Source organism: Eriocheir sinensis, chromosome 31 (assembly GCF_024679095.1).
Source record: "Eriocheir sinensis breed Jianghai 21 chromosome 31, ASM2467909v1, whole genome shotgun sequence".
Taxonomy (NCBI): Eukaryota; Metazoa; Arthropoda; class Malacostraca; order Decapoda; family Varunidae; genus Eriocheir; species Eriocheir sinensis.
This window is the reverse complement of record NC_066539.1, coordinates 12,401,124-12,416,528: the sequence shown is the minus strand read 5'-3', so window position 1 is coordinate 12,416,528 and position 15,405 is coordinate 12,401,124. Positions and strand designations below refer to the sequence as shown.

The 15,405-nt window shown below is 46.5% G+C and overlaps 1 long non-coding RNA gene across 1 annotated transcript in view; it reads right to left on the bottom strand.

Moving 5' to 3' along the window:
* Nucleotides 1-5,299, bottom strand: part of LOC127006020 (uncharacterized) — a 106,894-nt gene extending 101,595 nt beyond the window's left edge. The window contains exon 1 of the long non-coding RNA XR_007759017.1: nt 5,254-5,299. This is a non-coding gene — a long non-coding RNA (uncharacterized LOC127006020). The remainder of the gene's footprint in view (nt 1-5,253) is intronic.
* Between the last annotated feature and the right edge of the window lie 10,106 nt (nt 5,300-15,405).

Genomic DNA, 15,405 nt, shown 5'->3' with positions numbered 1-15,405 from the left:
CCATAATGAGGATGAACACAATTACGACTCCTCCTCACCCCGCCACAACCTCCAATTTGTAAAGCCAATTTAGGGCGAGGCGGGTCATGGGTAAAAGGGACAGGAAGGGAGGAAAGGACAGGGACATGGAGGTTAAGAGGAGAAGGGAGACGTAAGGGGAAAGGGAGAGGGAAAATAAAAGTTAAATACAAAGAAGAGTAAATAATGATAAAAGTAAAAACAATAAGAAAAACTGAATAATGAAATAACAACAACAAAAACATCAACCACCACCACCATCACACACAAAAAAACGAAAAAAAAAACACCCTTACTTCATAACACATAAAACAAACAGAGCGGCCATAACAGAACCATTCCCTCTACACACACACCCACAACCCAACCCCCTCTCTCCCCCCCCTCCTCCTTCTCCCCTTTCCACCACCCCCTCGGCAGCCAAATATACGCTCGACGGGTTAAAATGCAGCAAAAAAAGGGGAGCAATAAGCGCATCACAAGAGTAAAAGCGACCTAATTGCCACAGTTTCAACAGCCTCCATTCAGGTCATTGGACATAATAACAGCCGCGCTAAAATTACCATCCCTATACATCAGAGAGAGAGAGAGAGACAGGGATAGAGAGGGTAGAGAGAGTGGAGGAGGGAGCGAGCGTGGGGAGGAGGGAGGGAGAGGAGGGGAGAGAGAGAGAGATGAGTAAATAATGAGTGAGTGTGGGTTGTTACTTTGTATATATGAATGGGTATGTATATTCTCTCTCTCTCTCTCTCTCTCTCTCTCTCTCTCTCTCTCTCTCTCTCTCTCTCTCTCTCTCTCTCAAACACACACACACACACACACACACACACACACACACACACACACACACACACACACACACACACACACACACACACACACACACACACACACACACACACACACACACACTCTCATTCTCCTAGCACACCCACCCACACATTCAAACACACATACACGCACACACAGGCACACAAACACGTGTCCTGTATGTATATGTTTTACGCTGTTTGTACACTCGCCTCTCGTGTTTGGATGGAAAGTGAAATGAGCGGCGCGTTCCTGAAACCAACACCTGTGACCGTGTGTGTGTGTGTGTGTGTGTGAGAGAGAGAGAGAGAGAGAGAGAGAATAGCAGCAGGCGGGGATGTTGTCAGGCGCACGGAAATATAAAATGCCTTGGGTTTTATCATTTCATTTGGTCTGTTTGCTAATGGCAGGCGCGTATAATTCTTTTAAAACAACATTTGACGTGAATATTTACCAACGCATCATTTCACTGCTTCAAAACAACGGTACATTAGTATAGCCAAGGCATGTGTAGCTCTAAGGGCGCATAAACCGGTATGTATCGTTTGGAGTATGTGTAAGTATTTTTTCTGGCATTTTTCATTAATATTTTTTAACCAATCATTGGCAAGAAGAGCAAGCAACATGTATCGCTTTAAAAAAAATAAGACAGAAAGAAGCCGAAGAAAGAGATATAAATTTTATTTTGAGTGATTTCAAATTTTAGTGGAGAGAGAGAGAGAGAGATACACATGAGTATAGAGACAGAGAAACAGGTCGAAGAGATCAAAATATTATTAGTTTGAGGATTTGATATTTCCTTGCAGAGATTCAGAATTAGAGTGAAGGAAATACAGTAAGGGAAAGGCAGTGAGTTAGAGTGGAGGCCATAGGGAACACTCATTATACTGTTCCGAAGATACGAATTCATGTTCTCACGTTTTTGTCTCTCCTCTGCATACTTAAAAATCAACGCAGATCAATGAGGAGCTCTTGCTTTGCTGCACACACACACACACACACACACACACACACACACACACACATACATAAAAACGCAATACATCTGATCCCCTTCCTACTTCTACTTCTCTATCCAATCAACCTGCCTACCTGCCTACCCCCTCCACCCACACCCACTCACACACACTCACAAACACTAACACAATCTGTCTCCATGCACCCGGCCCTTTCCCGCCTGTGTTTCCGCCCTGTGACGCCCTCCCCGCCAACACCAATAGACACACACACACTCCGCGAGGCGCCCACAGCCACGCACGGAGGCAGGCTAAGGCAGCCCCGCCAGCCTCGCAAAACAAGCGGCCGGTCCTTGAACGCTCCGCTGCTCCCGCTACAAAGGCGGCAACTTGAGCCTTTGTTGCTCCGCGGCCTCAAGTGTTGTTTTGTGGTGATGCCAAGACCGAGTAATTACGGGAGAGTTAAATGTAAAAGTGAACTGTGACGTGAATGAAACGAGTATTATGGCTCACCCGGACCGCGTGCTGTGTGTCAGTGGCGATGCTACGATTCAGCCGTTTGAGCGAAAGTTTGATGTAAAAGGTATTCAAAACTTTGACGAAACAGTTTTTTTTTTTTTTAGCAAGAGGAGGCAACTCGAAGGTAAAACAAAGTAAAAAAGAAAGATAAATAAAAACACAAACACTGCTCCCAAAAACCTGAGCAAAAGATCCAAATTGAATATTCTAGCACGGTTGGGAAGTGTTTCGATCTCCTCTTCAAAACATAAAAGTTGTGGGAAGGAGGAAGTGCACACGGAGCAAGGCTCTTGTTCTAGGTTTTCTGTAAAAAGAATTAAATCAAAGCTACTGGTTTATCCCTTGCATTAAAAACTGGGGCAGATTAGGGATGAGTCAGAGTAAAAAGTATTATGAAGCAAGGGAGCTGGAGGGATAGAGGCATAGCGATAGTGAATTTTGAAGGGAGGTTGCATAAGAATATTGATAAAAGAAAAAAAGGAAGCAACTGCAGTATTACATCTTCGTCTTACAATATTACTTCCGACATCATACTCCAGCCCTTTATAATTTCATCCCGGAGACTAGTAAACTTCTGAACAGCATTCTTTCATTTGTAATTCCCTCCAATGATTTGAACGCTTCCAAGAGGGGCGTATCAAGAGACCTCCAGACCGTTATAGAATATTCAATTAGGATCTTCGGTGCACTTTTTTGGAAGCAGAGTTTTTGTGGGTTATTTCCCAGGTGTGTTTCGACGTTGACTTCCTCCTCCACTGTAGAATAAAAGTCAGCAGGAGGAGGAAGCGGACGTGGTGAAAAGTCTTTAATTTACACACATATTCTTCTTATTACTATTACTGGGGCGTTTGGTCTTGGCGCCGCAACTGCAGGGTCACGTGGCGCCGAATAAAAGATTAAATATACTATAATTAAAACTATAACAAACAGTAATTAATTAAAAACAAGCTAAAAGAAACACATATATTCTTATTGGAGATTAATATTATGTCCTCAGATCCTGTAAAAGTATTATCAATTACAAAACTTATTCAGAAATCTACACATTGCAATATACTGCATACGTATAGAAAATATATATGCTAACTTTCACAAAAGCTGAATGCAAAAGAGTACAGTAATTTAGCGAAACACGTAATGTGAAACGTTAAAACAAAATTCCTTCGCATGACAAATGAAATAACTAATATGGGGGTGCATACGTAGGCTCTAATATATGAAATGTATTATGCGAATGTGTGACTGTATCATTTTTGGCGCTCTGGGAGGAGAGAGGGACGGGGGGAGAGGACAAGGGGGAGGCGGTGGTCAGCCAGCTATATAACCCCCTCGGGCCAGGCTCGCAATGGTAATGGAGATAAAACTAAATGATGCTACTCCTCGTTTAATGAATTTGCCGGCATTATATTTCGCCATGACATTTGATCCCCCATTGTGCACTCCGTCGTTGTATCAGAGGCGCGGCGACAGCAGGAATGGCGGTCTTCGCGGTAATTAATCAGCCAACAGTATTGTGCAACGCGTTAACCGGAACCCATGTGTGTGTGTGTGTGTGTGTGTGTGTGTGTGTGTGTGTGTGTGTTAAGTACGCTCTCTCTCTCTCTCTCTCTCTCTCTCTCTCTCTCTCTCTCTCTCTCTCTCTCTCTCTCTCCATATGTATATTTATCTGTGTGTGTGTGTGTGTGTGTGTGTGTGTGTGTGTGTGTGTGTGTGTGTGTGTGTGTGTGTGTGCATGCAGCCGCCATTCCCCCCGACCATACGTTTCAGGGAAGGTCGTTCAGTTGGGCCGGAATTTAAGGAGTTATTTCTGTGGGCTTTTAAGCGAACCAAATTGATACAGGATCATTCGCAGTGAAATAGCGGCGCGAGGGGAGCAATGTTTACACAGTCACAAATTCACGCGTCGAAAATATTGGAAAGGTAGCGCGGCGGGGCAACTTTTGGGCGCCGCTGCAGGGAGGTGTTGGAGGGGATGGGGCGAGGCGGGGCTTGAGAGGAGCACAGGGGCAGGATGGGGTTGCTGCATTTTCAGTCATGTTGGTGGGAAAGGGGAGGCACGGGGCAGGCCAAAAGGGCAGGATGGGGTGCTGGACTTTCCTTCCTGTTTATGGGGATGGGGAGGCGTGGGGCGTGGTGAGGCTGGGGCTAGAATGGGGCGGGGCAAAGGGGCAGGTTGGGGTACTGTACTTCCCCTCCCAACTCCCACCTCCTTCCCCTCCCTCTAACATCCAGTATCATATGTTTGACGATGCTACACTTACACGAAATACCTGGGAAATTACTTTTAACATTGCCTTCGTTCATATTCATAAGTGGCATACATCTGATAAACTACGTGTGAGGGGGGGGGGGGGGGTCTGGGAGGGAGAAGTTGTGTGTGGGGGGAAGAGGGGTTGTGTGTGTGTGTGTGTGTGTGTGTGACGCGTTTGAAAATACACTCCCATGAACAATGAAAGAACGAATCAGCTTTGCGATATAGAGTCGACAGTATTTTTTTTTATTGTTTGTTTGTTTGTTTATTTGTGAAGTCACGTGATTACTAATGGAAAAGAAGCGGTACGTCTATAACAAAACTACCATCATCATCATCATCATCATAATCTGCATAACACTGGCAACAATGATAATAATGACAATGATAAGAATAGTAAGGAAATGGCATCTGACACAATACATTTATACAGCAAGATAATCTACACAACTTTAATCTAGCCCCAAGCTCTCCTCCTTTTCATCAGGGCATCATCAGTCTCTCGTATCTAAGTTTATAACAGTTTCGGTGCGTAAAATTCAAGAGTGTAAAGAAGCGAAAATAAAGCCGAACGCGATTTTTTTTCTCAAGTCAACAAGAAAAAGAAATCTAGTGATAGAAAACTTCCCTCTGCACATTTTCTCACAGGCACTGGGGACGAAAAAAAAAGAACAATGCAACCTTTTTTTTTGTACTCACCGCGGATGGATCTTTTCAGCGGGGGCAGGAGAAGAAAGGGGTCCTGCGGGGAGAGAAAAATAGCCGCTTTATTTTCTGGTTTAATGCCTTTGTGTGCAAGTGAAACAATGCCGCCTCAATGCCGCTGTTCAGCTCCGGCCGCCGCGTTACTGAATTCGTGAGGGAGACATCAAAGGAGAGTGACAAATGTAATTCTCCACATCAAGGAACTTTACTACAAAAGAAGATTAAAGGCTTGCAAATGACGCTCAATGGAAGGGATGAGTGTCAGACTGTATGATTAACCTTTTGTGTGAATGACGGCGACAAATTGTCAGTCACAGAATTAGCACCAACAGCAGCGGCGGCGGCGGGCAAACATATGCTGGCTTTCCTCGCTGGACAAGTTGGTGTTATGTTATTCCATCAACGCAGGTAACTATATTGGTAAACTTTAGACTCAGAAGATACACACAGACAAATTACGATGCATTTTACAGAGAACTCGGATTTTTTTAAGCAAAGGATGCAGTTCAAGGGCAAAAAAAAAAAAAGTTAAGAAAAAAAAGCCAATCTCTGCTCCTATAAAAAAGAAGTATAGAGATTTTTAAGTGATGCGTTATATTTACAGTAAAAGGTCTCGTGCCATCTGTTGAGCTCTGTGGATACAATCGTTTAGACCCCCGTGGTTGGGAGACGGCGGCGTGGTTCTGAAGGTCAAACACAGCAAGCAGGGAGTGAAAAGACGCACACGAGTTGATGCCACCGAGAATAATAACATAAAACACAGTCAGTGACGAGAAGCTTGCCCCATGAGAGACAGTCCCCTTCCCTTCTCTCTCTCTCTCTCTCTCTCTCTCTCTCTCTCTCTCTCTCTCTCTCTCTCTCTCTCTCTCTCTCTCTCTCTCTCTCTCTCTCTCTCTCTCTCTCACACACACACACACACGTCCCTCCCCCCTCCACACATACACACATCACGGTGGGGGCGCCTAACACAGAGGACAGTGTGGCCAACTCGTGTTATGTCGTCGTTTTTCCTCCCTGGTTTGGTCTTTATCTTCCTGCATTTTTTCCACCCTTCCCGCGGCTCTTTGGGAGGGAAATTAAATTAAATCGGCCGCGGGGAGGGGACGGGGGGGCGGCAAGATCTACGGTTACAGCTGTTTACTTTCGCCGGCCGCGCCTGCCAGTGCCTCCTCCGCCGCCTGGAGCCGCTGCAGCAAGGAAAGGAAGGATTCGACGCCGCCAACACGACGGTAATAGCGGCGAACGGGATTTAGGGAAGGAGTCGAGTCTCAAGTCCAGGTTTAGCGCTGCGGTCAGAGGGATGCAGGGAGGCGAGGCGCTGCTTGCATGTCGCTTATTCTTGCTTAAAATCATGGGCTATTGTGCAGTTTTAAAATGTTATATAAAAGACAAAACAATGAGGCTAGATAAAACAGCAATAAGCATATGAATGAGAATAGGAAAAGAATACACACACACACACACACACACACACACACACACACACAAGTTCGTACACGAGTGAGGGAAGAATGGAAAGCTGATAGAATGGAAGACAAGGAAATAAGTAGATAAATAGATAGATAGATACAAAGATAGAAAAACACTGACAGACAGGAACAAGAACAACTAAAAATAAAACAACAAAATTAAAACCACACCGAAAGACGATCTGGATAAAAAACAATCACTAACACAAATAAACAAACAACAGCACAAACAAGAGACGGAAAAGCAGGAAAGCAGGGACAGGAAGGCATCAAGCAGGAAGCAGGTAAGCGAGGAGGACCACCGTGGCCTGGGGTTCCCCTGCTGAAAAGGGAAAAGAGGACACGACAGGCGGAACACGGCGCACCGGAACTACGGGAGGCAGGTGTGAACAGGTGTGAGAGAGAGAGAGACATACACACACACACACACACACACACACACACACACACACACACACACACACACACACACACACACACGTTTCCATTCCTACTCTCTCTTCTCCTCCTTTCCTTCCCGTTTTTCCTCGCTTGCGTTCCCTTACTAACCCTCCCTTTTTTTTCCTATCCTCTCCTTGCCTTCTTTCCTTCTCTCCTGTTCCCCTTTCTCCTCTCTTACGTTCCCTTTCCTACCCTCTCTTTTCTTTTCTACCCTCTCCTTGCCTCCCCTCCTTTCTTCTTGTTCCTCTTTCTCCTGTCTTACCTTCCCTTTCCTCCTCCTTCCCTCCTGTTCCACTCCCGCGCACACACAACTAAAATATATGAAAGAAATACACGCAGATATTTCCCTTCCTAACACTGGCGTTCCCTTAATTAATTCACTATGATGGAGGATGTGCGAGCGCTGTCAAGGTTACAAACAGGATGCACCGGGCACGCATGAATAAACAATATATACACAAGCACGGGCGCGGATGGCCATTGTGTGTAAATAATAATCGTAATAATGATAATGATAAAAAAAAAATAATAATAATAATAATAATAATAATAATAATAATAATAATAATAATAATAATAATAATAATAATAATAATAGTAATAATGATAATAATAATAAAAGTAACAACAATGAAAACAATAAACGTAGTGGTAGAAATAAAAACAACAAAACCTCCACACCCAGCAAAAAGCAAAGAGTGTCAGGGTCACAGTCGGCTGATGAAGATAAAGATCAGGCTGCGAATACACATTCTTTCTCTTTATGGTCGAGTAATCCCATTGTTTGCATGAGGCGCGAGGGCCGTGTTGTGCTGGGCGGCGCGGCGACAACCCGGCAACACGCGCAGCAGCCTTGACGCTCGGCAACGCGGACGGCGGCGGGACTCTGCGCTGCGGCACCAAGGACTAGCGGCGCCGGGGGAGAGGACTGAGGTGGGTATTCTCAGACGCTTCCACCTCTTTTCATAGGTGTTTTTCACGTTTAAGGTTCAGAAGAGGGGTCAAACTACCACCAGGGTCATAAATGTACCTCTGGAAATGCCCAATACCCCTTCAAAAACCCTGTCAAATGTGAGTGTGTAAGCGGCGAAGCGTTTGAGAATATGGTCCTGACTTATTAGAGGCCGAATGACGGAAACCTTGCCGGGGCCTAACGCATGGGAACTGACGCTGCTGGATGACTGGTGAAGGTCAAACGAGGAAAAGAAGCAGGAAGAGGAAAAGGAGAAGTGACTAAAGGAACGTAAGAAGAGAAGAGAGAAAAATATGACTGCAACTGATACTGTGATGATAGGAAAATCCAAGCGTTCAATTTGTATGTGTGTGTGCAGGGGGGATAACGTAGGATATGGAACATGTGAGGAGAAGGGTGTGGAGGGAAGGGAAGGAGGAAAGGAGGTAGGGGAACAGGATGGAAAGGGGGAGAAAGGAGAGGAGGAAAGGGAACGTAAGCTAAGAGGGAGGAGAGCAGGAGGGAAAGAGGGGAGAAGAGAGGGTAGGAAAGAGGGGGAGAGGAGTAACAGAGGAGAGGAAACATGGGAGGAAAAGGAAGGGGAGGTAGGGAGGGAGGGAAACAGGAATGAAGGAGGGGTGGAGTGAAATAAGACGAGCCTGTATAGCGCCAAAACTCCACAGGCACACACACACACACACACACACACACACACACACACACACACACACACACACACACACACACACAGGTAAACTAGCAGATTAGAGGTACAGTTCACACGTACATTCACAGGCAGGCAGTGCATTCGTCAGCCGCACACCGCTCTGCTCGCCGTGACTTAACATGGACAGGGGCTGCATAAAGTAAGGGCTCGTCACACCCTTCCCTGCCGCCCCCTGTCACACCCCTTGCTGCCGCCCCCCATAGCCGCCGCTCCCTGCAGCCCCCCTCTCCCCCAATCCCGCTGCGCTGCGTCCCCCACTCAGTACCCACCCAAACATTTATGCGACATTGCAGCCACGGATTTTGTTCAACCTCTCTCTATTTTCAGCTCGTACACAATACTCTCTCTCTCTCTCTCTCTCTCTCTCTCTCTCTCTCTCTCTCTCTCTCTCTCTCTCTCTCTCTCTCTCTCTCTCTCTCTCTCTCTCTCTCTCCAGAAAACACCTATTTTCCCTTCTTTTCTTGTCTTTTGTCACCCTTCCGCTCCTCTCCTCTTCTTCTTTCCTACCAGTCCCCTCCTTTTCCTCCTCTCTCCTCTCTCCCTTACCTACGTTTCAGTTCCCTCCCCTCCTCTTTTTTTTTCCTCTCGCTCCTCCACCAAACGACCCTCCCTCTCCTCAATCAGCTCTTGCCTCCCTACCCACCTCTTCCCTCTCACCCTCCCCTGACCTTCCTCCCCTCTGTGTGCTCCGCCATTTGCCTAAACAAACAACAATGAATCCTTTATTGGGTGGAGACAAAAATAGAGAAAAAAAGAAAAAAATCGATTAAGTTTCGAATCTCTCTCAAGAAACTCTCGACTCTATTAGTCAGGCTTGTCACTTGGCGGGGCTCGCAAAATATCCCCAAGAAAAAAAAAGGAGGAAAAAATACGAGTAACATAATGGAATGCAAAGTTCATTAGTAGGGAAGACAAGAGTATATTTTTTTCAAGTCCCTCCGGCCTCGCAAGAAGACAGCAGAAAATTGGATGTTTTTCTTTTATCTGCTACACGTTGGGGCACGCAAATGACTGCACGGCTGAGTGTGTCCTCGTCTCAAAGCGGCTCAAACAAAACTGTAAAAACAACGGGATCTTCTTTACAAGGCGGGGAGACACAAAGCGCGGGAAGAAAATGCAGGAACGACGACGGCAAAGAAAATTACAATATAGACACACAGAGAAAGAGAAAGAGACAGCGATCTTGAACACGCGAACGAGAATTTCTATGCTCGCAAAATGCAGAATCGACGGCAAAGAAAAGTTACAGTATCGAGACAGAGACTGACAGCGATCTTAAACACGCGAACGAAATTATGCTCACAAAATTTATGTAACCAGCAAACAAATAATAAAAAGATTTGCAATGAGTGACGGGTAAATGAGAGTGAACAAGATGAATAGTGTGTTTGGAAGAGTTGACGGAAACACGAGACATACAAGGTAACAAAAATCACATTAGCCACACCCACTCAGCCAGTCAGACAGTCAGCCACCCAGTCAGCGAACCAGTCACCCAGCAAGTCACTCAGCCAGTCAGCCAGCCATCCAGCCACGCACCCAGCAAGTAACCCAGCCAGTCACCAAATCAGCCATCCAGTCAATCACTCAGTCAGTCACCCAGCCATCCATCCATCCATCCACACTATTATCAACTTTCCAGACCACCAAATGCTCAGCCAGTCTACCAGCCAGTCATTCTTCTATCTCACCAGCCAGTCAGACACCGGACTAACCTTCTTCCAGCCAGTTCATCAGCTTGCAATTCAGTCCTGTTAGTCAGCCAGTCAGTCCTTCAGCCAGTCCTATGCAGCCTCCACACACTCCCATCGCCACACCTCCGACCCCCTCCACCCAGTCACCCCCAAGGCCACCCCCCCACACACACAACCTACGTGCTTAGGCTTACGCAGGCACACACACACACATATTTATGACATCCACATGCGGAAATAAGATAAAAATCGCGTAATAAAAATATATACTCAGCATATTTACAAGCACACACACACACACACACACACACACACACACACACACACACCTGCTCACACGCACACATCCATTCCAATCAACAGGCAGACAGGCAAACAGGATGAGTGAAGGTCGGCATCAGGCCCACACAATATATCTGTTTGCGTCACTCAGCTGCGCGACACATGAAAGAGCTGCTGCCATTTATTTTTCGTACGCCCTCTTTTTTTTCTGTATGTGTGTATGTGTGCATGTGTGCGTGCGTGCGTTCGCTAAACTAAATAACACAAACAAGCTCGTTTTTCACCGTTCCTGTCGAGTTACCTGACAACATGACACCTGCGACGCACCAAAACCAACCCGGCGCTGGAAATAATAGTCCGATGATACTCACACCTATTTGCGCCTCGCTCTACCTCGGACGCGGCCGCACCTTTACAAGACTCGCTGGACCTCTGGACACAGCCTCGGCCTTGTACACACACACGTCCGCGACCTCTCATTAACAATTTCAGCGACCGAGCAGACACATTTGACAAGGCTTCATTAGGGCTGTGGGTATTTCCAGGGGTAGTTTTATGACCCTTCTGTTAGCTTAATCATTCTTCTGTGCCATGAACCTAGAAGAACACTCATTAGAACCCAATTGATCTCCTTTTCGGCCTTTTGAAATTGTTGATGTGAGAAGCGGAAACGTCTTAGAACACCGTCATTACCCTCCCATCGTTGTTTTGTGCCAGGAACCTTGAAGCACACTTTTTAGAACCCGACGGATCTCCTTTCTCGCCTCTGGAAATACCTGATGTGAGAGGCGAAAGAATCTGAGAAAACCACCTTTACCCTCCACCCCCAAAACACAGGACTCCGGCAGCTGTAAATTCCAATACCAGTAACTCTCTATACAACTAAATCCTTTCGTAGCAATGTTCTTACGCCGTGAATCCCGCGTCGCCCTCCGAAAGATTACACCGGCGAATCCCTCGTAGCAGGAATCCCCATTAGAGTGAACGAACGGACCCTCGCCGCCGCGCCATAATGCTAAAATATAATAATGGAAAGAGTCAGGCGCTCCCCGGCGGGCTCCCCAAGGCGCCTCCCATATAGGGGCTGCGGAGTGGCCTTCTCTCACCACCACTAACTCAGGTGTTATCACGGCCGCCGACCTCTCCAAATGTGCCCCTTGCCCCCCTCCACTGCCGCCCTCCCTCCATATCTTCCTGCCTCCCTACCCACTCACTCACCCTGTTCCTTACTCCACCTTTTTTTCTCTTTCTTTCTTCCCTCCATTCCATATATACCTCTCGCCCCTCCCTGCCTCCCTATAGTTCTCCCTTACTTCTTTTATTTTCTCTTTTCCTACACCTCTTCCTTGCTTCCCTTTTTCCTCCATTCCTGCCCCTTCGTACTCACCCCATTTCTTCCTTTTTCTCTTCTTTCCTCCATTTCATAAGTACCTCTCACCCCTCCCTTCCTACCGACCTTGTCCCTTCACTTTTTTCCCCTCTTTTCATACATCTCTTCCTTTCTTCCCTCTTTCCTCCATTCCATATATACCTTTCTCTTCCCTCCCTATATTTGCCTCTCCCTTTTTCTTCTTTTCCTCAGCCTTTCCTTAACTCCTTCCTTCCTCCCTTTAAAATGTTCCCTTCACTCTTCCCTACCTGTCTCCCCCTTCCCTCCATTCCTTCACCCAACTCCTTTACGCCTTCCCTCCATCCTTTCACCTAATCTTCCCCTAACGCTCCACCCACCTCTACCCGTCCATCCTCATGTCATCTCTACTGCCGTCTCCCTTCCTTCCTTCATAACCATAACCTTTCTTCCTCATTCTCTACGTTCTTCCACCCACTCCATCCACCCATTAACATGCCTTCCCTATCTTCCATTAGTATTTGTCTAATCTTTGGTGGACCCTCCGCCCACCCAAAAAAAGAAAAACAGCGAGAAAAAAAAATCCCTAGGTGTGAAAACGTGTGATCGTGTAGAAACTGTGCCAGAAAATACCTATCTATGTGCGGGAATATGTGTGATGGCGTGGAAAAAGGGTCAAAAATATCTGTGTGGAAGAATGTGTGATTGTGAGGAAACTGTGCAAAAAATATATATCCGTATGCGTGGAATAAAGTGTGATAGTGTGGAAAATGGGTCAGAAAAATAATGTGTCCTTTCACTGTTCACGTTATGCCCGTCACGTTTCCCGGCGGCCATGAATGAAAACTCCATAACACCCGTGATGTTATTTTTGACTTGCGAGTCCTCGGGTCGGGGCAGTAACGGGGCAGGGCGTGACGGGGCAGGTAGGAGGAAGGGTCAACAGCAGGACGGAGCATGGACGGGGCAAGGACAGGATTGTTACGGAGCAGGGACGGCGCAGGGACCAAGACGGGGCGGGGCAGAGACGAGGAAGGAACGGGGAACTAACGGGGCAGGGGACTGGGATTGGAACGGGGCAGAGACACGGTTAGTACGGGGCAGGGCCAAGAACGAGGACGGAACGGGGGAAGGACGACGAGGGGGGCGGGGCGTGAAGGGGTGGGGCGGGGATGGAGGGACTGCGGCAGCGTTACTCCCTCCGGTGTTACAGCATCGTCGAATCTATAAATCCCCTTTTCAATTTTTCTCGCGAGGTTGGTTTCAGCGGCGAGCAGGTGTCGGTATTCTATTTCCATGTATCCCGCAGCGAGCATGGAATAAGAAAAAAAAAGAAAAATACAAACTCAACAACACTGTCACCAATGCAGACTTCAATAACACACACACACACACACACACACACACACACACACACACACACACACACACACACACACACATATACACACCAAAAAAAAAAAAAAATAATAATAATAACATCCGTCCCACCTTGATCTTACTCGTCTATAGAAAAGGCATATTCTTCCTACATGGCTGCCTATTCCCCTTCTCCCGGTACCCCCTTTCCCCCCTTCATCATCTGACCTCTGTCGCATCCCGGGGTCACGGCCTTACTCTTTCACACACTGCAAAGGTCAGCTAGGCACAGGATGACCTCAGCGTGACGTCACATTTCCTTCTCATCTCCTCCTTCCCTCCCTCTCTCCTTTCCTCCGCCCATCTCTTCCTCTCCTTGTCCGTATTTTCAGGCGCTTTCGGGTCTCTCAAAAATATTTCCGCTACCATATTTTAATTTTCCTATATTTTTTTTCTTTCTCAAAATCCTATCATGGTTATTCCTCTTCCTACTACTCCCTCTTCTCATTTTTTATCCGTCTTTCCCCTCTCCTTTTTCTCTTTTTCTTCATCTATCCCTTTATTTTTCCTTTATTATTCATTCTCTTCATTTTCTTCCTCCTCCTCTTCCCCTTCCTCCTCTACCTATCATGATTATTTCTTTCTATTCCTCCTTCTTCTCTTTTTTTATCTGTCTTTCCCCTTTCCTTTTTCTCTTTTTCTTCATCTATCTCTTTATTTTTTCTTTATCATTCTCTTCATTTTCCTCCTCCTCCTCTTCTTCCCCTTCCTCCTCTACCATCTCTTATGTCCTTTCCTTATCAATGTCTCCTCTCTTTCTTTTTCTCTCTTCTTTTTTGTTACACATTTTACCCCTTCTCCTTCTCTATTGTTACGTATTTTCTTATCATTATTTCCTCTTTCTTTTTCCTTATCATTATTTCCTCTTTCTTTCCCCTTTCTCCTTTCTCTATTCCTCATTATCTTCCTCCTCCTTCATCTCCTCCATTTCGTTGGACCCACAAAACCAAATTACACATTCGCAAAAGGGCGTTTCCTTACACACACTTCTTTCTACGTTAATAAGATTCTACACGTCTACTATGCCGCTCCTGCACCTCCTCCTCCTTCTTCTTCTCCTCCTTACTTATTCCTCACCCACCCATCCACCTAACCGAACACTACCGCAAAAACAAAGGAAGGAAAAAGGAACAACGGAAGGAAGGCCAGAGAGAAAAGACAGTGGCTTGAACATACACTTATACTAACCCTTGGAACGGCCGCCCTCAATCAGAACAATACAACTTATGCAGATTCTTTCCGCATAATGTATGTCTCTCTCTCTCTCTCTCTCTCTCTCTCTCTCTCTCTCTCTCTCTCTCTCTCTCTCTTGGTCCGGCTTATACAATGGGCGAGGAAAGGAGGGGAAGGGAAGGAAAGGGAAGGGAAGGGAAGGAAAGGGAAGGGAAGGGAAGGAAAGGGAAGGGAAGGAAAGGGAAGAAAAAGAAAGGGAAGGGGAGAGGAGGGAAGGCGAGGAAAGGAGGGGAAGGGAAGGAAAGGAGAGAGAAGGGAAGGAAAGGGAAGGGAAGGAAAGGGAAGGGAAAGAAAGGGAAGGGGAGAGGAGGGAAGGGATGGGATGCGAAGGGAATGGGAAGGGAAAGGGAGGAGAGGGAAGGGAAGGGGAAGAAAGGGAAGGGAAGGGAGGGGGAGGGGATGGAGAGGGGAAGGGAAGGGAAGGGAAGGGAAGGGAAGGGAAAGGGGGAGAGAGAGAGAGAGAGAGAGAGAGAGAGAGAGAGAGAGAGAGAGAGAGAGAGAGAGAGAGAGAGAGACCCCCCCCCTTCCACACACACAAAGCTAAGCCAAGGAAAACCAGACAAACAATAAAACGATAAAAA